The sequence below is a fragment of the Crocodylus porosus genome, unplaced genomic scaffold, assembly GCF_001723895.1.
Source record: "Crocodylus porosus isolate Cpor-Errol unplaced genomic scaffold, CroPor_comp1, whole genome shotgun sequence".
In the NCBI taxonomy this organism is placed as follows: domain Eukaryota; kingdom Metazoa; phylum Chordata; order Crocodylia; family Crocodylidae; genus Crocodylus; species Crocodylus porosus.
Window position 1 is genome coordinate 25592156 of NW_017728886.1, and position 26035 is coordinate 25618190.

The 26035-nt window shown below is 42.5% G+C and overlaps 1 protein-coding gene across 1 annotated transcript in view; it reads right to left on the reverse strand.

Annotated features, from left to right (window-relative positions):
* ZEB1 (zinc finger E-box binding homeobox 1) overlaps window positions 1-22019 on the reverse strand; it is a 57768-nt gene extending 35749 nt beyond the window's left edge. The window contains exons 1-2 of the mRNA XM_019531138.1: window positions 21800-22019; window positions 1815-1877 (exon numbers count right to left, since the gene is read on the reverse strand). The gene's annotated coding sequence lies outside the window, so the exon portion shown is untranslated. The remainder of the gene's footprint in view (window positions 1-1814; window positions 1878-21799) is intronic.
* Between the last annotated feature and the right edge of the window lie 4016 nt (window positions 22020-26035).

The following is a 26035-nucleotide window of genomic DNA, read 5'->3' on the forward strand; positions in this document are numbered from 1 at the left end:
TGGGGTGGGGGGCTGGACTCGATGATCTTCTGAGGTCTCTTCCAGCCCTAATGTCTATGAAATCTATGAATACATCATCTCTACAATAAGTCCTGATTGCCTTTTCCTCTAGACCAATATGGCTACAACCTGGATTTCTAAGTAAACACACTTAAAGGAAATCGCTCAAACCTATCTATTGAAAGGAATACTCAAGTCATTCAGCTGGCTCAGGTATCACTTGGACTTGCTTTACAAAAAGAATGGAAAGGAAAAGAAAGGAAACATTTGATAATCTTTATTAAGAATCAGCAAGATTACCAAGCCTCAATGACAACTTGTGTTTTCTCTTTATGCCTTTCCTGGATTATTTTTCCATCTTCAGTTTACACAAATAATTTAGGACAGTATTTCTTTAAGGCCTAGTTTTCCTCACTTTAGGCTCACTTGTTCCGCATAGCTCTTCTAAGAACCTGGATAATGAAATCTTAATCATGACCAGCATTCCTGTCTTGAAAGGTACCTTACATTTTTGCAGCTCCTTTGGCTCCTGTGCCAACAAGGCTTTATATGTTGCCTTTAAGACATAATTTTAGTACTATTTAAGGCTTGCTCATTACTGCAAGCTCAAAGGACACATTTGGGTTTTTACTGAGTAGCAAGTTTGCTGGCTGAAATGCAGTAAGCCTAAGAATTTGAGCAGCTTGATCTTCAAGTTTTGGATATGGGTGTTGAGCAGCTTGCTTTAGCTCTGTGAATTAATACCTTACTTAATCTTCTAGTTTTAAACTCCACAAAATCAATGACAAACTTCATTTGTTTTTCATTAAAACTGCATTTCAATGTTAACCAATACATAGTAAAATATTTTACATAATCTGTAGCATGACAAATATTTGCTAGCAAGTATTTGCTTGAATACATTATTCATAGAGTTTACACTTATTGCCATAAAATGCATTCTATGAAAGCTTTGAGTGCAAGCATCCTAAATTACTATAATAAACCTCTTCCTCAGTTATATGCAAAGTATATTTTTAATATGGATGTAAAGGTCTACCATTTGTCTCACAGTGTGAAGTCTCATACTGGTTATACTGCTCTACACAATCCAACTGCTAGGTACCACTTATGACACAGGGCAGTATTCACTATATATAGTGTAGGTACTGTATAATGTAGTTCTTTCTCCTCTTTGGGTTACTAAATTTTTAGTTGGAAATATGTGAACATATATTTCTGAATAATCCACCTACAATTTTTTATACGATAGATCACTGTATCAGCTACGTACTAGGCATATATTTTAGTAATGTATAAGACTATTTCTAATAAAAGGAGCTCTATATATTATGATCTAGTACTGCAGTGGACAATATACTTTTTACTTTATCTGCTGTGTAGTATTACTATAAACAGAGGAGCTTTTAATGAGGTATTAACCTCAGTTCATTTTAATGATACATTCTACTGACCCATAGTGATATTATCTACTACCACACACAAGACTAGCAATAGATTCCTTATTTTGATCTCTTGTTCCTAAAGCCATCTGTAGATAAGCTGCTGCAGAGGCACTGCAGTCAGTCCCTTGTGGGAAGGGACTGCTTTGTGTCATTTGTCAGCAATACCTTGAGACTGAAGAGATCTAAAAGAAGCCTAAGTCTATTCTTCTTCAGCCAGAAAACTGTTTGCAATTTAAGGCTTTCAGTCTGGGACAGTAATAAGGCAGTTTAAAAAAGAGAAGATTCAAAGATTTCAGAAGTATATAGATCTATCTCATTCTGACATTTTATGAGTAAGGAACAAGTAATAGAATTTAATAAAATGAGTACCTGTACATCCAACTTCATCTGTTTGAGCTTCAGGCCCCAGGATTTCCTTTGTTTCTTTTCCAGCTGAAATATAATATTGCACAAAAGGAAGAATTAACATTTCAAAGCACCACCTTTCTTTCTTTTTTATTATAAAAGTTCCCTTTGTTTCTTAAACACATTTATTTTCAATCTTCTAGTGTTTGGGAAAAATATAGTTCAGTTGCATATACTTGCAATCATATGGATTCCTCATGACTTCAGCTGGCACAGAACCTCTCTGATCACAGATTTTACATGGAAAAGAAACTGTAATTTTAAAAAAAGGCAAACAGCCTACACCAATGTAATTATGTCCAGACAGGAAAAATAGGGAAAGGATTGCTGCAGCATATCCAAATATGGTGCTTTTGTACAGTAAGTACAGAGTGTGCTACATAAATAAATTCAGGTAGTTTGCTCTTAGTATCTAATGCTTTAGAATGTGTCTTTAGAAGCTACAGTACTGGAAGATAAACACACTTACTCTATTTTTTCCAATTAGCAGCACCAGAAGATCATTAATAATTATTTAGAAACTATTTACAATAGATATATGACATAATATTGTGCAATTACCTGTAGCCTGCCTATAGATCACTAGAGATCTAATAAAACTTTTTATGAGAGTTCCTATTAAGTTTGCCTATTGAATTGGCACTGAAGCACAAACCTCATGTTACACAACTGAAATAAATGTAATTACTATGCCATCACTTATACATAGCCACTAGTGCTGACATTATGGAGCATATCTGGCTTGTTAGATGTATACCCTCAAAAGATGATTTCATTTGACAGGTTATAGGCTGAAGGATTTACATATCATGCCTGCAAAGAGCACTGATTTAAACATCATGATATAGCATCATTTCTTTATCTGACAACTTTAAATCAGCTTTAAGACTGAAACTAGATTTGATACTACAAGTAGAGAAACTGTTCTGTGAATTTTGCCCTGCTCCAGAACTGTAACCTAATAGGCTACAAGGTCATTTCATCATCACACCCATACTTTCCCCAACTATATTTTGATGGTGGCCATTTCTTTTTAAATATTTAAATATCAGTTGTTCCCCTTGAAAGACTGACTCCAGATTAGTCAACAGCCTGCTGTCTTTAACTAAACTATTGCTGGTAAGAAGCTACAATAGTAGCTTTATTCATGAAAGCAAAAGAATTTATATTAATTACAAATCAGGTATAACAACACTGACGTTGAACCTGGAGGCTTCTGAAGATGCCTCAATTCTGAGACTGACAAGACAGAAAACTAAGTGATATGAGGATGAAAACTTATCTTATATGAATTTGACCATGGCGATCAACTCACTTTATACTACCAGGACCAGATCCAGAGGGGGTGCAGTGGCATGGTTGTACCCTCCTTTTCAGATCTACAGGAAGAGTGGCTGGGGACATTAAGTCTCTGAAGCAAGTAAGAATTCATTCCCCCCCATGTTTTGTGGCAGGTCCCCTGTCTTCCTATTCTCCCCCCTCCTCTTTCTGACACTGCCTGTCCCTGATGTCCTTGTCTCACCCAGAGGCAAGGGAAGCTCCAGAGCCATTTCTGCCCCACTCCAGAAGGGCTGCACAGGTAGCTGAGTTCAGCCAGGGGCAGTAGCAGTGGCACTGGGTGCGTGCTCTCTCCTTGAGCCTGCTCTCATCCTGATGGGGAACACTTGGGAGGACTGGGCAGTGAGGGGAAACCTTGGCTGTGCAAAATGGCACCGTTTTGACTTGTGTTTTGATGGAACAGCATTTAGTTTCTAAAGCCAAAGGATTACATCAGGCTTCATTCCATTAGTGTAAGACTTTTCAAGCAGTGGTAAAAATTAGAACTGGATTAAAGCATTACAATCTCCCTTCAAATACATATCTTGTTTCTGGATATATTTACAGGTATACAGTCAAATTTGTTGGGTCTGTACATCTATCAGATTTTAGCTATGATCTCTGCTATTAAGGCAGGTAGAAATAGCAGATTTTTCCTTCTTTGACCTCTTAGCTGGGAATGAAGGGTATGTCTGCATCAAAGCCTTGGTGTGTCTGGAGATGGATGCTCCTCCTGCTCACACACACCAACCCCAAAAATGCAGAGGTGAAACCACTCCTAAAGCATCTCCCACAGTCACTCTCAAGCATGTCAGAGATTGAGGACTGCCTACATCAGGTACCTTGAAGCTGAGTGCTCGGGTTTGGCAGGAGCAGCTGTGTGAAGCATGCTTGGAGCATTCTTTCCTAGACACATCCGGGAAGTAGTGCAGGCGTACACAGAAAGTAGTCATAGAATTCCTCGGTGTATAGCTAAAGCTGATACTGACTCTTCAATATTTTAAAAAGTATACTGTCCTTGTTTCTTATTATCCTCTCTAAATTATGGATTCTAACAATTGCTATTGTTAGGTATATGTAAATGTCTTCTGGAAGTGATATAGGACCTTTTTATTTGACTAGGCTTTTTTAGTAGATGGGGTTGAAGTGTTGTTTGGGGAGTGTATTCTATTACAAACTTTTATTTTAATGTTTTATCTGCTTTTAAAGTGTATTTTGTTTTTATTGTAAGCTGCCCTGAGCCTTTTTGTGGAGAATGGCATATAAATCAAATAAATAAATAAATATTTTTAATGTGGTTATGGCACTATGCTTTACTTAAATTCTGTATATAAAGGGCTTAGTTCATCTGCCTGTGTGTCTGTCCATAATGTTCTTGGGGTGGCATGACTCCTGGCAGGGCATGGAGTCAAGAATGCCTGCCAAAAATGATGGACGTGCAGGGCTGGACGTGGAGTGGGGGGAGGGTGGTACAGGACCGGATGTGAGTGGGGAGAGTGGTGGCAGCAACCACTGCGTGCAAGCTTCCCCTCCCCCCCTTGCCGCTCCTGGGAGGTGGAGGCAGTGCAGCATAGTGGGTGGCAACTCTCTGTTCCCCCCTCCCCCTGCCCCCCCTCTCATCATTCTTGACAGGCAATTCTCTAGTATGTGTATAAGAGTTTAAGACTTGCCATTCCAAATCAGATGAGTAGTTCATCTAGGCTAGCATCCTGTGTCTGATAGGGGTAAATACTCAGCATCTTGTAGGAATATGCTAGAGTCCCAACAATAGAATGTGGAATAATCTATGTAATCTGTCAGATGGTTTATGCTCTGGAGTCATGGACAGAACTAGGATTTTGAAAAAAGGGGTGCAGGTGACATGGTGTCCCTTGGTGTCAGCACAACATATTTTTATCCCATTAAAAGAAACTAGGAGCTTGCTTAATATGCTAGGGATGTATTATTCAGTTTGAACCAAGCAAAAACTAATATAACTGAATCTGATGGGGGCTAACTGCCAGGTCCAGGGTGGGGTAGGCACCTGGGACTTGGGTGAGACTACAGCTGTTATCCCATAGCCTGTCCATAAACAGAACTGCTCCCTCTACCCTTACACATGAGACCCAAAGACACTCCACTGTGTCTCCAAAATGGCCCTCACTTCCTTTATAAATTGCTAACGTGTCTAGACACGAGTCTCTTCAGTAAGTTGAAACTCAGAAAGGAATCCTACAAAAAGTCGAAATTTGGTTACAGAACTAGGGAAGCTTAAAAGAGTGTCACACAGATATTTCGGGAAGAAGTTAGGAAGGCCAAGGCACTATTTGATATGCAACTGGCAAGGGACATAAAAAGGCAATAAAAAAAGGATTCTACGAGTATGTCTGAAGTAAAATAAAGACCCAAGAAGCCATAGTTTCCTTACAGAATGCAGAAGATGATCTAGCTACCAATGATGCAGAGAAGGCTAAAGTATTTAATGCCTTTTTTAAATTTCAGTCTTTACGAATAGGGGCAGCTACCAGATGACAAGCACAACTGGCAACAAAGTAGTGGCAATGTGTAGGGGGCGCATGGGGGTGCACATGCACCCCCTGTGAGTGCCAGTGCACCCCCTCACCGGCCGCACCTGCTACTTAGGTGGTGGGCAGGGGGGGCAGGTGGGAGCACCTGTGCCCACCCTGCAAGCACTCCCAGAAGCAGCTGCAGCAAACAGAGCAACTGGCCATTGTGGGATCACCCATGGGGGGACTCCCCTCATCCCTCGTTTGGCGGGACTGGTCACGGGGGCAGGGGGAGCATGTGCCCCACTTGACTAAGGCGGCACCAGTCGCCCATGCAACAAAGATAGGGGAGGAATCAAACAGCCTAGACCAGTGATGCTCAAGCTTTTGTCTCTGCAGGCCAGATGAGTGGCACAGGGCTTGTTACATGGCTTGAGAAGGCCCACGTGCCCTGAGAGGGCCCTGCAATGCCTTGGCTGCTCCCCAACTCCAAGATCCGACCCTGGGGTCTGGTACCACCCACTCCCATCCTGTCAGGAACCCTAGCAGGCAGCCTGGCCTGGGTTGACACAGCACCCTTTTGGCAACACATGTAAAAATGCTCAAGTTGCCTGTCTTTGGGACTGGGAATGAGGAGGATCTGGGAAATGACAGAACAGTGAACTTAACCTTGATACCTGAAAAGATTATGGAACAAGACTTCCACGAGTCTGTTGTGAAGCAGCTAGAGGAGAACATGATAATCAGGAACAGCCAATGCAAATTCATTAAGAAGGTGAATGATAAGGAAATCAGGCTTTATAGATCAGAGAAGAGCAGTGGATATGTGATATACCTTGATATACCTTGATTTTAGCAAGGCTTTTGACATGGTGTCTCGTGGCATTTTCATTAACAAGCTAAGGAAATAAAGACGAAAGATGGAGACATAACTGTTTGGATCATCATGCTCAATAAGTAGTCATAAATGGCTCAATGATCAGTTGAGAGGTGGTATCAAGTGAGGTTTTCCAGATGTCTGTCCTAGGTCTGTTATTGCTCAGTATCTTTATTAATGATGTGGCCCATAGGACTGAGTGCATGCTTAACAGATCTGCAGATGACATCAAGTTGGATTGAGCTACATATACTTTGGAGGGTAGAGGTATCTAGAATGACCTGGATAAACAGGAGATATGGTCCATAATCAACCAAGTGAAATTCAGCAAGAACAGGTGTTAAGTTCAGCTGTTTGTGACCCTCAGGAGTCCCTTTCCTTCCAGAACCCCTCCCAAAGAGTTCTCTCCACGCTTCACAGCCCCTGACCATAGGGCTCTAGCTGTCTTCCCTCCCCCCCACCACTGCTGCCCCCTCCACCCATGGCCATACGGCCTCCATTGCCCTCCATTCTCAAGATACAGAAACAATTAAAGGTGTGAGAGGATTACTCCAGTTCCCACTCACCCACCTCAGTAGTACCCCTACCCAGAAAGTGCAACTCCTCTAGATCCACCCTTGCCTGTTTTATGCTGCCCTTGTGCCATTGGTTCAGTTTCCTACAGCTTCTGTCATCTGCTGCAATGAAAAAGCCAGGAAAGGGCCACTGCAGTAACTTACCTTTTTGCCTCTCCTTTGCCACCTTGCAACTAACTCCCTCCTGCTTTTGACTGCTGCACCATTGGACCACCCAGCCTACTTTTAGCCCTGTCCTCCCTACCCTGTCTCTGATTTGTTGTGGGTTTTAGTCCCCTAAGAAAAAGGCTACACAGTACAGGTTCTCAGGTAGCAACTCACTTTTACTGAAGAAACATTAATGGGAATAGATCTCAGAGTAATTTTAGAAGAAAAGCAAGCTTGATTAAAAGAAGTTTACAAGTTGTTAACAATGAAGAGATTAGCAGAAATCAAATAGATCAAAGCTGTCCAGCATCCAGGCAGACAGGAAATGCAGATCCTAGAGCTAGATATATATGGCAGATAGGCACTGGCTTCCGCCCACTACATTGGCTCCCCATCAGCCCAGATCTCCCCGCTCCCTTTCCAGTTGTCCAGTGCATCCACCCCTCAGCTTTTTTTATTAGCATCCTGTATAATACTTAAACAACCTCCTATCTGCTGTAGAACTGGACAAGTGGAAGACTCAAGTAGTCTATAGTGGGATATCAAGACTATTGGAACAAAATGATAATGTCTAAAAGTTGTCTTTAACTGATAAATATTAGGTAGTTTACATGATTTTGGCTTTTCGATACCCAAGACCTGGTCTGCTGCTCAGAACCTTCCTGAAGGCTGAAATCATATGCTGTATAACCCTGAAAGACATTATGGGGTACTGAAAATTAACCTAGAATACATAAAACAGTGGTGTTTTCCCTATAAAAAAAGGCTAGTTAGATCTCTCCATTATGATCATTAAATCTGCTGAAGAGGTAGAATGCTTACAGTAATTTAAATCACCATATTTAAAGTAATTAATCTGTGAATTCCGCTAGATACCTGTCATCAACAATCTCAGACAGGACATAAGAAGATCACTGTTCTAACAGTGAAGAAGTTTTTTCTGTTATCTAACCTAAACATATTTTGCTGCAGTTTCAAGCCAATTGGTCCTCATCCTGCTCCCAGGAGCTAGAGAGAAAAGACATTTTCCCTTAGCTTTATGGCAGCCCTCCAGATAGTTGAAGACTGCTATGATGTACCCTCTTAGGCATGGTCAATTTGTAGAAAAGGTGTTTATTTCTTTTAACCTCACCTCATATTTCTTGTCTTCCAAGCCCTTTATTATTCATGTTGTCTGCCTCTGGATCCTCTCTAACTTCTCCTGTCCTTTTGAAAAAGTAGAGCCCAAAACTATACACAATACTCCAGATGAGGCCTAACCAATGCTGAGGAAAGAGGATCAATGACTTCCTGTGTCTTGCTCCTAATGCTGCCCCAAACTGTTTTAGCTGCCCAAAATTGATGCAGCCCAAAACTGTTTTAGCCTTTTCGTGTGGCTGTATCACACTGCAGACTCATGTTGAGCTTGTGGTCTGCCAAGACTCTCATATCCTCCATAGTGCTGCCATTCAGGCAGGTATCACCCATTTTGCACTGCGCTTTTTATTATTCTTCCTGAGGTGTGACGTGTATTTGTCAGTCCAACCCAACTTTCCAAACTGCCAAGATCCTTCCAAATTGTGATCCTGTCTTCCAGTGCATTTGCACTCCTTCCCAATTCTGTCATCTACAAATTTGCTCAAGAAGCTCTCTATTCCAGCATCCAAATCATTAATATACAGCTTGAATGGCACTGGGCCCAGAAAGAGCCCTGTGGGACTCCACTCAAAACTTCCTGCCATTCTAGCATCCCTTTACCGTTTGCTTGCAGCTACTGAGCCATGCGTCTATCCACCTTATAGTAGTTTTGTCCAGCCCACATTTTTCCAATTTGTTTATGAGAAGGTCATGAGGAACCCTGTCAAAGGCCTTGCTGAAGTCTAGATACACTATATTCACAGCTCCCTTCATCTACCCATGTAGTTACTTTGTCAAAGAAGATTGTTTGTTTGACACAATGTGTTCTTAGTAAATCTATGCTAGTTGCTTGTAATCAGCCTGTTGTCCTCCAGAAGCTTCCGCCTCCAAATGGATTCTGCCAGTACATTCAAAAGTTAATCAGAACCTGGTGACTTGAATTCATTCAGACTCATCAAAAGCTCTCCGACAGTCCCTTATGTCATTTTATCCATCAGCTTAACTTTTTTGTGGAGACCAAGGCAAAGTAACTGTTGAGTAGCTTTGCTTTCTTTGCATCTTCTGTTAGGAGTTCCTCCTGACTATTTAACAGTGGACCCACATCTTCCTTGGTTTCTCTCTGCTGGCCAGCATATTTAAATTTGTTGCTTTTAACTTTCTTAATCAGGTGCAGCCAATATCAATATCTTTATCTTTTCCTTCCTGATTTTGTCCCTGCAGGTTTTTGCTATTTTATGGCTTCCTTCCTGGTGACCTGCCCATTTTTACATTACCTGTATACTTTCCTTTAGCATTTGAGGCATCCTAGAAGCTCCTTGTGCAGCTATATTGGTCTCATGATATTATTCAGTTTCTTGCTGGGCTCCCAATATTGTGCCCTTTACAAGTTTCAAGCACTCCTGGGTGCATTTATCCTTCAATCTGTCTTCCCATGGCACCATACCTATCAACTCCTCGAGTCAGCTGAAATCCACCATTTTGAAATCTAGCAACCTAGTTTTGCTGACCTCATGCTTCCTTGTCTCAGGATCTGGAATTCTATCATATTATGATAGCTTTTCCAAACTTACCCATAACCTTCACATCTTCCAACAATTCTTTGTTACTGGTCAGCTCTTCAAAAAGCTTTCTGCTACAGTGCTGCTTCCAGTGGTAGTGTATACATTATACAGATAATTAACATAGTGGGCACAACTACACAAGACACTTTATTAAGCATTAGACTAATCTAAGGTGCAGTTAAGTGTCACCATCTCCACGTGAACGAGATTTTCTGTGCATTAAATCAATCTAATGTGTTGTTTGCTAGCACCAGCATATATAGGCACTAGATAAATGGTGCATTAGCTAATGCACTGTAGAGCATGTGTAGATGCTGAGCAGGAGCAATTTGCTCCTGGTTAGCTCAGGCAGCTGATCCCCATGTGGGACCCAACCCGATCCCCATGTGGGATCCTACAGCTGGCACATTTCTCTTAGCCATGTTGGAACCCGTCTCAATCCCCACACGGCTGGAAAGACAGCAGCCCCTGCAGTCGGCACAGCTCTTCCCGCCTGACGGAGATTGGAACTTGCCCCCGTATCCCTTCCAGCCTCCAGAGCTGACATCTGGGGAGTCTGGAGCTCCCCCTAGCAGTTACAGGAGGGCAGAGCAGGGCAGGAGCAGCCCTAGACTGGACTGCTCTTGTCAAGCGCAATTTGCTTCTGATGGGGGTACACTTATAGACACATGCATGGAAGTGCAACACAAAACTCACTTATTCAATTAACTGCATGTGAAGATGCACTACATTAATACTCTTTATAAGAACCTCTCATTCTGGACTTGCACGTAATAAAGACAGGTGGCAGAATCATAGAACTATCATCTCTGGCTATGGCCTGTCTTTGTTAGTGATAATTTGCCCTGAATTATACAACATTTTCTAAGCCTGAAAAGGTACAACTACTGCAAAATGCATACTTAGCAACATAGGCTACTGAAAGTACACAATCTATGTACTTCTCTAGTCCCATTATCTGTCCATAAAACATCTGTTTAAGTTTAAAGTCTCCGTTTTCATTTGTAGGGCTACATATATAGTCCTGACTTGGTAACAGGATGTTCCCTTTTAGTACTTGGACCACCTTTAATATGTATGCACCTCAGAAAATGATGGAATTGCATGTCTCTGGAATGACGCTTACAACTACATGCAATTACATCTCAGGCAATTCTTGCGGACTAGCTCAAAAGACTCCTGAAGGAACTAAAATTAACAAAGTGTAATACTTTCTCTCAAAACACAAAACTCTCTTCTTCAATCTGGATTTCCTGAATAGCAGTATAAGCTTATCATATGTTCTATCAGTTTTACTTATATTTTTTAAAGACTCAAGCCACACCTAAGTTCTTCCCTTTGCGGTGAGGAAGTTGGGAGGTGGAGAATGACGAGAAGCTTAATTTGACTGAGATTAGTCATCATGCTTATTTTTAACTTAAAAATTACTAAGCCCAGATCATCAAAAGTACTTAGGTGTCCAAATCCTGCTGAAATCAATGGAAGTTGCATACTTAAAATACTTTTCAGCATCCTGATATAAGATACCAGTGTAAGGGGTACAGGGTAAGAGCCTATCTTAAATCAAATACATAGAATAAAATTCAATACGTATAGTGTGAGGGCAGCCATTTTCAGTTCAGGGCTGCCCATATAAACAAGGCAGTTTGGCTGCTGGAGGGTAGGCAACAACATCGCCTGGCCAGAGGTCTGCTGAGTTTCATCTGGAGGTAAGGGAGGAGCTGTAGGGGATGGTAGGAGGCTCCTGGTCCTGGGTACAACCTAAAAATACACCCTGCCGGGAGTGGGTGGCCTCGTGGGTCTCCCAGTGGAATGGGAGCCCCCAGGAAATGCTAGGCCAGTGATCACCCCAGTGAAAGGCAGGTCAGACTTACTGGGGTCAGGACTCAGCTCTCTCGCCCTCTGACTGAGCCCCTGTTCTTCCCTCACCCTGGGGGCTTCTCACGGTGCCCCCCTCACCCTGGGGGCTTTTCATGCTCGTAATGCCCCTCTCTATTTGGGGTCTTGGGGCTTCCCTCCTTGGTGGGGGGCTCAGGTGGCTGTAGTCGTGCCTGGTCCCAACTCTCCAGCTCGGGGTCTCGAGCCCCTGCAGGGCTCTGGCGGCCTCAGGCACACCTGGCCTCCAACTCTCCACTCTCCTCCTCGGGGCTTGCACCCCCACAACTATCTCCAATGGAACGCGACCCACCCGAAGGTGAGGGTTAGGGGTTACGGCACCCTGACCCGCTTTTCACTGGGGTGATCACTGGCCTAGCATTTCCTGGGGGCTCCCATGCCACTGGGAGACCCACGAGGCCACCCACTCCCGGCAGGGTGTATTTTTAGGTTGTACCCAGGACCAGGAGCCTCCTACCATCCCCTACAGCTCCTCCCTTACCTCCAGATGAAACTCAGCAGATCTCTGGCCAGGCAATGTTGTTGCCTACTCTCCAGCAGCCAAACTGCCTTGTTTATATGGGCAGCCCTGAACTGAAAATGGCTGCCCTCATTAGGTACCTGGAGATTGCCAGCTCCAGAGCCTTAAAGTGGCAGGCACACACAGTGCCCTGCCACACAGATGATCATAAACTGAACCAGGGCCAACAATGCCATACTGCTGCTGCTTTTTTTTCCTTTCAGTTAACACCATAATGAAATATGTAAACAATAGTATCATGTATAACGTCTGCAATAATCTTTCTACTCTACTTGGCTTATCCAGAAAAAATGCTGAGAACAATGGCATGAATTGTATATGGTCTTTACTGATTTGACCAAAGCCTTTGACTCTGTTAACCATGAGGCTCTATGGAAGATCTTATTAAAGTTTGGCTACCCAGGGAAATATATCACCATCCTAAGACTCCTTCATCACCAGATGACTGCCACAGTGGCTCCATTACAGATCCCTTTGCCATTCAAGCTGGCACCAAGCAGGGCTGCATGATCACACCTTTTCTGTTTTCTATCTTCCTTGTGGTCAACAAGATGTTCATCCATGACCATCTGCCACATGGCATCAACATCAAGTTCAAGATGGATGAGAACCTTTTCAATCTTTCTTGCCTCTGTGCCCAAACCAAAGTTACATCAGCCTCGATTGTAGAACTTCAGTATGCTGATGATTGTGCTATCGTTGCACACACTGAAGAGGACCTACAAATGGCCCTTAACTTCTTCCCTCAAGCAAACCAGGGCCTGGGACTGACCCTTACTATCAGAAAAACAAAGGTGTACCACCAGCCTGCTCTGGACCAGTTAACTCTCTGGCAAAGATCTCCATTGACAGATGGGAGCTGGAGAATGTTGAACACTTTGCATATCTCAGCAGCCATCTCTCAAAGACCAACATTGATGAGGAGATCCAGTATAGGATCTGATGTGCCAACTGTGCCTTCAGAAGATTGTATCGTGTGTTCAATAAACATGACATCAGGACTTGAACAAAGCTCCTATTATAGTAATCCCAACTCTTCTCTACATCTGTGAATTTTGGGTGACCTACAGGGACCACCTGAAAAGCCTGGAATACCTTCACCAGTATTACCTCTAAAAGATCCTTGGCATCAAATTAGGAGGATTGTCACACAAATTCCAGTGACCTTATTGATGCTGATACCACCAATATGGAAGTGTTGATTATTCAGCATCAGCTGTGGTGGACATGCGATTGTGGGTGTATGCCTGATGTACATTTACCAATACAGCTGCTGTACTTCCAAGTCACCCTAGGACAAAAGACACACAGGGGCCAAAAGAAATGCTTCAAGGACACCCTCGAGGCAAACATTAAGAAGTGTGACACTGACATCACTAACTGGGAAAAATTAGCTTGGGGCAGGGCGACATGGCAACACCTTGTGAGAGAAAGTACATCTTACTTTGAGGAAAACCATCTTGCCCTGGAGGCAGACAAATGGCAGAAACGGAAGCAAAGGAAACAAGACTGAGAAATCGACAGTTTGGTCTCTCTTTAACCACCATCTGTGGCACCTGCCAGAGTCTGTGGTTCTAGGATTAGTCTTCTTAGCCATCAAAGGACTTATCTACAACCCTTTAATTGACCCCTGGAGTAATCATGCTCAACTGTGAGGGATTGCTGCCCATGACTTGGTGCTGGTAAGAGCTCAGCTGGACTACTGTACCCAGTTTTGTGTACCATACTTGATATGGGTTTGTGAATTGTCTGGAGAGTGCCCAGAGAACTGTAACAAAAAGTTATGACCTATGACAAAAGGTTTCAGGAATTAGGTTTCATTAGCCTATGGAGAAGAAGACTGCAGAGAAATATAATAGTAATCTAAAATATGAAAAGTAGTGGTTCTCAATCTTTCCAGAGTCAGAACAACCTTCCATCACTTTAAATATGGTGGCTCCAGTGGCTGAGAACCAAAATTGGCACCGCCTTAATTTACCTCAATCAGGTGCTGCTACTTTCATATAAAACTGCCTCATACACACTACTGCTGCATTCCAGTTCTGTGATCTGCCTAAAGGAGGAAGGAGCTGTCTCATGTTGTGCAGCCCTTTCTGGTCCAGCTTCCTCCATGCTCTTCCCAGAAACAGAAGCACAGGGATGGAATTGTCCTGCTGTCCTGTTTCTTGGAGGTGTTTGGGAGGGCCAGATAAGGAAGGGCCTGAGGCAACTCTTGCCTCTTTTAGCCTGATGACAGGGCCCTAATGCAGCAGGAGTATATGAAGGAGTTTCATCTGGCTCCCACAGCAGTGGCAATGCCTGAGTTGTGGTACCCCGAGGGGGTTTCATAGCTCCTCAACTGAAAGCTACTGATGTAAAGATCTGTGAAAAGAGGAAGGTTATAAACTGTTTTTTATGTTCACTGTGGATAGGACAAGTAGTATTGGACTTAAAATGCAACAAAGGAAATATAGGTTAGGTCAGGCACAGGCTGCATAGAGCCTGCAAGGGGTTAAGTTGTGGCCTCTGGGCTCCCACTCAGTCCTAACTCCCCTATTATTCAGGCTGCAGCCAAAGTCTCCAGGCTCCTGCTCCCTCCCCCAGTTTGTGTTCTGTGCCAGCCCCAAGGGACACTGCGACATGGCACAGTGCTGTTAAGGTGAAGCTGGGACTGTGCACGGTACAGTGGTTGGAGGGTGCACATGCTGCAGCAGTGGGGCACTCACATAAGTGCACAGTATGATGGTGGAGGGAGAGTGTCCATGTTGGGTCGTTGCAGCAGTGGGGGCAGGGTGCCTGAGCAGGTGCAGCTTCAGCAGGGGTGTGTGATGCAAGAGGAGGGGGCACCGTGCAGTGTATGACCCAGAAGCCTGCGACTCCCACTGCTGCAGCATGCAGTCCCTGGCCACTTAGAAGCTGGATAGCTATGGGTTAGACATTAGAAAAAATAGTTAACTTTAAAGATGGTTACACACTGGAAGAAATTACTTTGAGAGGTTGTGACTTTTAAGAATAGGATAGAAAATATATGTAAGTAGTGATTTACATATAGGTGATCCTACCTTAGGGCAGAGGAATGGAGTAGGTAACCTTTTGAGGTTCCTCCCATCCCTATTTTATATGATTATATGAAATAAATAAAATAGTTTGAGATGCATCAGACCAGTAAAATTAAGAAATCCAGTTTTTAATGGCATGCAGTTGCTGGGTGAATGTCACAATACAGAATATCTACATAAGGCTCCAGCATCATTTAAGTCCTATTTAAGCTGTTAAAGTAGAGTTTCAATGGTGCATAAGGTGCTGCCTGGGCTCTCTTCTGCAGGGTGAATTTCTCATTTTAGTTTTAAATATTTATTAGCTTGAATATTTTGTTGATTTTCAGAATTATCCTTTAAATACCAAAAGCCATTACACCATGTTATAGATTAGCTACTTGTCAAATACCATTTTATACATAATTTGTTTTTGAGTCACAAATATAAAAATGAATAAAGACTAATTTTTAAATGCATTTGGATTACGCAACTGATTGAACAATTTTTTTGAATGTAGAGAGGTAACAAGTATCTTGCTCTTGTTCTAAGATCTATACATTCCTATATATTTAAATTTGGAAATTGATTCTGTGTTTATTTAGCAAGTCTATATTTCTCCTTGGAAAGTTTCACATTATAACCATTTAATTTTTAAACTAAAATCTATATTACGTTGTAAAGATACCTTATAGAATCACAATACACGTCAGTGTTGGAACACTGCCATCACCTTATGCAGGATATCTGTGGTTCAGTTTTTCAGGCTTGTATGTGTGTTTCAGTTAAACCTCTTGAGATATATACCTTATATTTGAGACACCTGTTCTAAAGGTCTTTTAGAAGTTCAGTTAGAATGGCTGGAAACGGAAGGAAACTGATCTGATAATGAAATGTAAAATTTTTTTTACACCTACTTGTGTTGCTTTTCTGAACAGATCAATCATATCAAAACCATAAAACACTTTGGTTACAAGCAAGTAAAACAACTTCCGTACAGTTTTAATGATGAAACAAGCAGTTAAAATTACATAGATATTTTAAAGTTCTAGATAAGTCTTTGAGGGATATTATCAGTGTTATACAGTCACCCACTTTGTTGCACTTCCTGTCAAGAAAAACAGCATAAATTCAAATACTCTTTCCTTAAAATCACCCTGCACAGCCAAAAGAAGTGAAATATTTTTGATCTTATAATTTTCTTTTTATGAATGTCATAAAAAATGTAAGTATATATTACCAGAGCAAATCAAAATTTCTAAAATGCATTCTTTTTCTGATTTAGCCATTGCTAAAACCTATCACTTATTTAAAAAAAATACTAACAAGTCAAGAAAATTAATCACTCCACTATCAGAATGCTTTAGGGTATGTATAATTTTTACATATTAAATGTTAATACTTGTCTTTAACAAACACACAGTATATAAATTGTTTAAATCTACTGAATGTCAAAATAGCAAAGAAATCTATGTTGAAAATGATGAAAGTAGAGAAATCATTTGATGACTATTCGATGTTATTTATAATAGGGGTGGGAATCACTGTTTAGTTAAATTAGCACTCGAGTCTAATGCAAATTCATCCGGGGCTATTTAGGGTGCAGGCTTAAAAGGCAGACCACATGTCTTGCATACTGATGCTTGCAAATATACCAGGATTACAGTACAATTTAATTCCACACCTCAATTTTATCAGAAAATTTTAAAAAGTTAGGTGGTATATTTTGAAAAAGTACAGTTAACACAGGTACCATTACACTGATAAAACTCTGAAAAAGTACACCTTGTTTACAATTCTGAATCTTCCCAAAATAGAAGTTTCTGCCAAAGTGTAGCATAGTTCATATAAGTGGATCTATGCATGTATAGTTAATATAAGTGGATTATATATTTATCTCATACCAGATCCACTTATACTGATACTGACTATATACAGTATAACCTCATAAATCCAGAATTCTCAAAAATCTGGCACTGCTCCACGACAAGCTACTGTTCTCCCCCTGCACCCCCCTGACGTGGCAGGAGAAGCTTGCACACAGCAGCTGCTGCTGCCATCCACCACCCCGTGCTGCCATTGTGCATGCAGCCACTGCTCTGGGACCATTCGCTGCTTCCCCCCTAACCCCGGTCCGTGCCCAGCCGCTCGGCATTTTTGAATATCTGGCATTTTCAAATATCCAACAGGTGCTCAGTCTCAAGCATGCTGGATTTGTGAGGTTATATTGTATATATTAAATAGACTAGGCTGTGCTGCCAAATTTGATAAAATCACACAACATGCTTATGTTTAGAGTCACATTTGGAACATATATGTGTATATGTATATAATCTCCCAAATGTGACTCTAAACATAAGCATGTTGTGTGATTTTATCAAATTTGGCAGCACAGCCTAGTCTATTTTCTGAGTGCTTCATTGTAAATCCATAAAGTAGTGTGTACATTAGCTCTTCTCCCAAAACTCTCAATACCAGACTCAACACTAAAGATTAGCTATGCAGTGCTACAAATAGTCATTCAAAAAATCGATTAAAAATAGGTAAGAGAACTGAACACTGACCCTTCAATTTATTACTATTGCAAGATGACAGTTACATGGGGTTCTTTGTATTTTCAATGGAGCAAATCCTAAACATCTCCTTGATTGCCCTTTCTTTTGCTACCTTTCTAGGATTTGGAGCATTGGATGTAAACAAAAGAAAGACATAGGTAGATTTTTTGTCACCATTATATTTGTTATTTCTGTGCTTTATCTTTTCTTCCCCTATTCTCCACGTAGCTGACATTTTTTTCCAGCTTTGTCTTTTGCAAGAGAAGCAGCAAGAGCAACTTAGCAGTAGCACCCGAGTGGTACTTTGGGTAGCATTGCTGGTTGGGTGCAAAATAGCAAGAAGCAACAGAGCAGACAGACTTTGATGGCTTGAACACATATACAGAAATCCTATCAGCCTTTACACCAGTATTAAAATGGAACACACACGTTGTAATTCTTTGTATTGGTGAAACTCCCTTGAATCCAGCACAGAATTACTCTGGGAAAAATCAGAGGTAAAATTGTACAGTTTCTAGTTAAACTGGTATAAGTATTAGTTATTTGCAGCTTATCTCAGGGTAACTATTTGCACATGGTGCTACCCTGCCAGCCAATGATAAGGCATGATACTGTATTTCCTCATATATAACATGCACCTTTCCCCCCCAAAATTGTCCTCCAAAATTTGGATGCGTGTTTTAGGTGTGGAAACTGTTTTATTCACTGGAAAAGGAGCAGTAACTGGTATTGTACATGCCATGTAGCTGCCAAGATAGCTGCTGCTTGTGTCTGCTCAGCAAACTGAAGGGGTTAAAGCTTGCACTAACTCTCTCACAGCTGTAGCTACTGGCTGAGCACTGTAGCTTGTGGCCGAAGCAGGAAGTGAGCTGATGGTAGTATCTTGATGAGGCTCATGATGTGGAAACAACACTTTATTTATAGGAACTTATATGAAGAACTAATTCCAGTAAAGAAATAATAATCTTGTTACTGCCCTTTACAAGGGTAGCCCAGCCTTGTGGAAAGCCTTCCTGAAAACAGAATATCCAGGAAGTTTGGCATTGTAGGAAACAGTCTGTCATACCAAGAAGCAGTAGCATAACTAGGATGAGTTGAAAGGGGGGTACTGCAATCACCCCCTGCAAGTCTTTGCCACAGCAGGGATACCCCTGTGCCATCCCTGTCTAGCACCAAGCAGTGTACCTAGGCAGTAGTGGTGGGGGTGAGCGGAGCAAGCAGAATGGTGCTCTGCAACAGAGAACCCCTAACCCCTTTTACTCTAGTAGTGCAGAGGAAGATGGAAGGCAGCATTATGCCTGTTGCTTGTTAGTGAAACTGCCAACAAAGCAAGTGCAGCTTAGCAGAGAAAATTAGCACAACTAAATGGGATGCAGGACCTAGCCTTCAGACTGCAGACAGGAGACCCATGGGCTGTTGATTAGAGTTGGCAACACTGGAGCTGGGTTGGGTGACTGGAAGACAGTGGCATACTGAGGGTCCCCAGAGCCTGGGGGGCCAACGCCTGATCTGATCAGGGTGTGGGGCTGAGGCAAATCAGTCTGTTCGGGGTCCCACCTCCCACCTCCCACCCCCCAGCAAGTCCACGGGGGAATTACCAGCACTGCACACCGCCCGCGGGGGGAGAGGCACCAGCTGGAATTTCTGGCCAGAACAGCAGAAGAATCCCACAACCCGCCGGCCGGGAGGGCCATACAGTAAACATGGAAGGCGTCCCAGCCTCTCCAACCAGTGCTTTTCCCCCAAGGCCAGTGCCCAGGGGCCATGGCCTCCCCCCACTCTCCACCTCCACCCCCCAGTTGGCATGCCACTGCTGGAAGGGGGAGGAGAAAAGGAGCATGTATAGTTTGATACTGGGGCTAGAGGCACAGAGTGGTCCAGTTCCCCACAACAAGGAGCTCTACAGGGTGCAGTATATAGGGAGATAAATAAGGTGTCTGTAGTATCTACTGGTAAGTGGTTTAAAGGGAAGAAGAAGGCCATGAAGAGGTGCTTTATGGAGGGCACTGTCACAGAGAATGCCAGTGAAGCACTGTCCTTTTTGGGACTATGGTCTAAGGGCCCAGCACAGTGAGGTAGGACTGGGGATCCAGGGCAGAGAGGGAGAGAATGTCAGAAGCCAGAGATACATTTGGCCATCTTGAGTTGCAGGATCAGGGCCTGGCATATACAGCCCAGGCTATAGCCCAGAGTGCCAAGACAGGGACTAGTTCCTGGATAAGGGCCCAGAGGGGTGCCTTAAAGGGCAGCATGTCTAAGATAGGCAAGAGTAAGAGCCTCAAGGGGTAGGTGCTTGTCACTAAGTGGTGCAGGTGAGAGCACAAGGACATATTGGGGTAGCCTGAGCAGCAGAATAGGTGTAGTGGAGCCACCCATGGTGCCATGACACCTCTAGAGGTAGACCCCTACTCTCCCTGGGAGCCTTTGCCAGAGAAGACATAGTCCTGTGCCCAATGTGTATGTATAGGAAAGAGGGACTGAACAGGACACCAGGGTTGCCTCTCAGAGAGCCTGACCATGGGGCTGCTGCTGCCTGAGGGGAGATGCTGCTCCTATGGCACTGGCAGCAGTCACAGCAGTATCCTAGGAAGGTAATTCTTCCCTTCTCCTCACCCATGTCCCCTGTCCCCCAGTCTACAGTGGTTAGCATACCACTGCACTCATGTCTTGCGTAGCCAATAAACTTGGTATGCCTCTGCCAGGAAGTTCCAGATGTCACACTTCCTGGTCACTCTGGATGCGTCCAGATGTGCATGGACGTTTGATTCCCCGATGACAAGTAGTGGCAGCGCACCTTGCGCCTCTGCTTCTTGTCTCTGGGGAACACCTGCGCCGAAGTGCACAGCAAGTTACCCCAGGTGGGGCAGGAGAGGCTGAGGCCAGCACTGTGCTGGCCCCAGCAGCCTTACCTGGGGTCCTGGGGGGTCTCCCGGGGCTGCAGCCATGGCATTTCCATTGCACCAGGGAGGGTAGGCTGGCTTCACTTTTTAGCAGTGTGCACTGGCCAAGCGTGCACTGCTCTGGGTTTTTTTGACACTTGAATATCCAGGAGCCAAAAAATCCCATGGGAAAAAACTAGTCTAGTGCACGCTTGGGCAGTGCACCCTTGCAGTATGGAGAACACCAGACTGTGCAGTATGTGGCGCTGCAAACTGTGCAGTATGTGGACGTGCCCTCTATGTTTCTAGGACTTACTCTTTCACACAGTCAGCCATGACTCTGGAAAAATCTTTTTTATTTTCTACATTCTACCATTCAAAAACAAGGTTTGTTTTATTGGGGGTGTGTTATATGCAAGAAAATATAGTAACTGCAAGCTAAAGCAGGCAGTTTGAATAGCTGTTTGGCTGTCCACTCTGAATCCACTGGCAAAACCAATGTGAATTATACTGGGGTAAAAGTGTTGCATGTCCTCATGCTGAGTGGCAACCATGGTAAGTACATACCTGCCATGCAAAAGCCTTGAAAGAGAATTATAGGAGGTATTAGTTTCCCAGACATACTTGGGTATGCTGCCTCTACAGACTTCCAGCTTCCAACATACTATGGAATCTATTTGGCAAAACTTAAAACACAAAAGGAAGCTATAATAGAATAGAGAAGATCTATTTAAAAAAAGTGCTCAGCTTTACCTGCCTCTTGAATAGGAATATTAGAAAAGCTTCAGCATAATTCTGAAGTCTCATAATACCTTATAGTTTTACCCATTCTGTTTTTCCCATAATTACTGAAGTAACCCTGCTTTCCATGCAAGCTTTATGGGTTAAAATAGCACAAAGCACAGGGTTAATGTTTTATAAAGTATATTAAACAATTTATTGAACAAGTTTTTCCTTCTCTCTATCTTCTCTATTTAGAGAATTAGCACCAAAATGAAAACATACCTTCATCTTCCCAACCACTGTTTGTACTCCCTTCTCTTTCACTGTTTTCTTGTAATACTGTATGATCTGTTGGCAAGTCATCTTCTGGCACACTAGCATCGCAATCTGCTGCATCTGTTACACTTTCTTCTTCCACAATATGCAATTTGTCTTCGTCATCTGAATCTGAATTTGCTTCTACCACATTATTGTAATTGGTAACTGCACAGAGACAAAAAGCAAAACACAACTGAACAAAAACACTCTTATATTAGACAGTACCGAGAGTAGTTCTATGATTTGTTTAAAGGTGTTACTATAGTACACCCAACATGTTTAGGAAGACAATACTGCTGATTAGCAGTTATTGTGCATTTTTCTCTTTAAAGGCAAAATGATGTGGCAGGTATACACAACGAACCTACATCACACTATATAAGGCAAAAAAGAAACTTAGGGGGCAGCTTTCAAAGGAAATGTTACATTTCCCCCCATCACTAAGTACCCAGAAAGAAGGAGGCTTTTTCCTCAGACTGAACAAAAAAACTGCTGATTAGCAGTTATTGTGCATTTTTCTCTTTAAAGGCAAAATGATGTGGCAGGTATACACAACGAACCTACATCACACTATATAAGGCAAAAAAAGAAACTTAGGGGGCAGCTTTCAAAGGAAATGTTACATTTCCCCCCATCACTAAGTACCCAGAAAGAAGGAGGCTTTTTCCTCAGACTGAACAAAAAAAACAACCAAACAACGCTCCCCCCTCTCCCCCTCGGCACATTATGACAGTTTTGTGGAAAGAAGACTATGCAGTGCAGCATGTACTTTTGTCACATGGTAATAAATATTATTAAAATAGTCTTAACCTAGAGATACAGAGCAGACGTTACATTATAATTTGAAACTGTTAAAATGGTTCTGTAGGAAAATATTATTTCTTTCTCTGAAAGTCTCTTGGAACAAATGTTAATTCTACTGAAATTTTAGTATTATTAATAGAAATTATTTACACTTGCATTTTATGCGTTGGGTTCTCTCACACATATAGCATATTGTTATTCCACTACCAGATTTTAATATGTTTATGTGAACGCTCTAGATATCTAGAATAAGAATGGTGCTTTAACATGTGCAAATATTTATCAATGAATGAGTGCGCAGCTGTGACAATGGACACATTATAGCCGTTACACTCCTTTAGAGGTTAAAAGAATATCTGTGATGCACATAATCATGTTACGTTAGGTCACTTGAATACTTGGGGCTATTTGCGCAGCTACCACTCCAGAAGGCAGACTGATTCTTTCATTTGAAATCCTGCTATTAAGATAGATAAATAGGAAACTAAATTCCTACTCTTTTGACTTCAGAGTTTTTTCCTGAAGCAGGTATTCTATCCATTAAAAAACATTTTAAAAAGGAAGGAGTGTTGCAATGTGAATCGGCAAGCCACTAGCTCATTTCCTTCCATTTCAGAAGGAAAATGTCCCATGTAAAATATGCATGAGCACGACAAAAGCCCCTTTTTGAATTTAAAAAGATCACCACATGTTTCCATATTTCTTATGTGCACAGTGTTATTTGCAAAAATGTAAAATGCCCCACCACTTATTCATGCTATTAAGTTATTCAGAGACAAACCTAGAACACATATTCTGGTAGATATACAATATAATTTATATTTCATGGCCTTTCTGTTCTATTATTATTAATATTTACTTTTTAGGTATATTATGTTTGAAACACAATACTAGTAAAAAGAAACAAACAAAATATACAGTAAGTTGAAAAAGACCAAATACAAGTTATATTTAATTGTATGTTTTGCAGAATTTTCTATTGTGATTCCACTATGTAGAGAGGATACAACGGAAATGGAAATAAATTATATCTGAAATTCCAGTAATAAGAATTATCAAACAGATTCATATTATAATAATTATTTAACTGTCTAAATAGACAGAAAAGTATGCCATTCAGAGAAATAGACTGAGAAGTATCCCATGCATTCCAATAATACATGTGAAGCCCCATGTATTCTGAGTTACAACTAACTATAAAATTCAGCTTCATCTACAAGTGTGATATTCAAAACCTTACTTTTCTCTTATTTAACCTTGGAATCTAAATTAGCGCAACCTCTAGTTGTGAAAACTAGTTTCTATAAGCCTTGAGAAGCACTGGTGTAAAAGACAGCATAAAGCACTGCTGCAAATTTTCTCTCTCCACAGAACAGCAATAATTCATACATTTACATACCTGAAAACATTTTCTAATTTACAACTACAGCTCACTAAGGCTAGGGTTAGACATTCAAAAAGCCTAAGCTGGTTAGTCTAACCTGCAAAGCTTGAACTGATGGACAGACATTCCCTTTTCATTCCAGAAATGTAGGGACGTGCCGGGAGGCACTAGAACAGCCCTCCCTTGCTTCCACAGGGCTGAGCTGAGGGAAGTGTGGCCAGGCCCCGGCAGGACACTCATAGATTTCACAGACATTCACGCTGGAAGGGACCTTGGAAGATCATCAAGTCCAGCCCCCCCTATCCCAGGGGCAGGAAGTCAGCTGGGGTCATAGGATCCCAGCAAGATAAACATCCAGATGTCTCTTGAAAGCATTCAAAGTAAGTGCTTGAATCACCTCCGGCAGCCATGTATTCCAAACCTTGGTGGCTCGGACAGTAAAGAAGTTCTTTCTTAAACGGTCATGGAGGAGTCTGTGACTGTTCAACCTTGTCATTACTTGGGGTGCTCTGGTGAACAAATGTTCCCCCAGATCATGGTAAGCACCCCTGATAAACTTATAGGTGGCCACCAGATCACCCTGAGCCTGTGCTTTTCCAGCTGAAGAGCCCCACGGCTCTCAGCCTCTCTTCATAACGTCTGTTTTCCTGACCTCTGATCATGTGCGTGGCTCTCCTCTGCACCCTCTCAAGTTTCTCCACATCCTTTTTGAATTGTGGAGCCCAAAACTGGATGCAGTACTCCAGCTGCAGCCTCACCAAGGCCGAGTACAAGGGGAGAATGATGTCCTGGAATTTGCTTGAGAAGCATCTATGGATGCAAGTCAGCGTTTTGCTCGCTTTACTAGCAGCAGTATTACACTGAAGGCTCATGTTCATCTTGTGGTCAATCATGACCCCCAAGTCCCTTTTGTCCAAGGTGCTAGCTAGAATAGCACTACCAAGCCTATAACAATGCTGCAGGTTTTTTCTTCCCAAGGTGGAGAACCTTGCATTTTTAAGTGTTAAACACCATCAGGTTCTCATCCGCCCATTTCCCAAGCCTCTCAAGGTCAGCCTGGATCACCCACCTGTCCTCAGGTGTGGATGCTTTACCCCAGAGTTTGATGTCATCAGCGAACTTGGACAGTTTGCTTCTGATATCAACCTCCACATCATTAATGAATAATGGGTCAGGGGGCTGGACTGTATGATCTACAGAGGTCCCTTCCAGCCTCGTCACTCTGATTATTTCCCCCAGCCCCACAGTAGCCCAGCAGGGAATGTTTATCACCCCTAACTAAGTGTTTATCAACCTATTAAGAAAACAAAGCCTCTCCAAGCTTGTCTTAAACAGCTTTTCTAAGGAAGATATTAAGCTAAATGTTGATTAGCTCCCAAAAAGCCTGTCTGCCTTTGTTGTCTCCCACAGCACAGACCAAAGCCAACATGTGGTCTGCTAGCTAATGCTGAGGTGTCTGTGTAAGGCAGAGGGGCAGGGGAATAATTCCTGCTTAACAGGGAGAAGCCAGGCAGACGCTCTGTGCCTTCAAGTCTCTGCTGCAGCTCCAGCCAGGGAGCACAGGGGAGGGGCCACTCCTGCTGTGGGGCAGAGAGCCCTGCCCAGCCCAGAGAGCATGCTGGGATGCTGGGGGTGTCTGGTTTATCTTAAACCAGCAAGCGGTCTGGGCCAGACATTGCATAAATCTGTTTGACCCAAATCAGTTAAACCTTGTTGAATGTAGTATCAGACTTATCTCAAAATGATTTCAGCCACTTTCAAACTGGTTTATGTGCACTTAACATCTGTTCTGTTACAGGTTTAAACCAGTTTCTGATCACTTAAACCAGTTTATGTGTAATGTCTGTTCCTAACCTAACAGACATAGAAGTAGAAGTAGACAGAAGAGTTCCTTTAAACTAATGATGCTCAACCTTTCCAGTATACAGGCCAGACGAGTGGAGTGCGGTTGGTTTGTGGAACAAATCCAGAGCTGCAAAGAGTTCCTGGGTAGTGGTTTGGGGGTCAGGTGC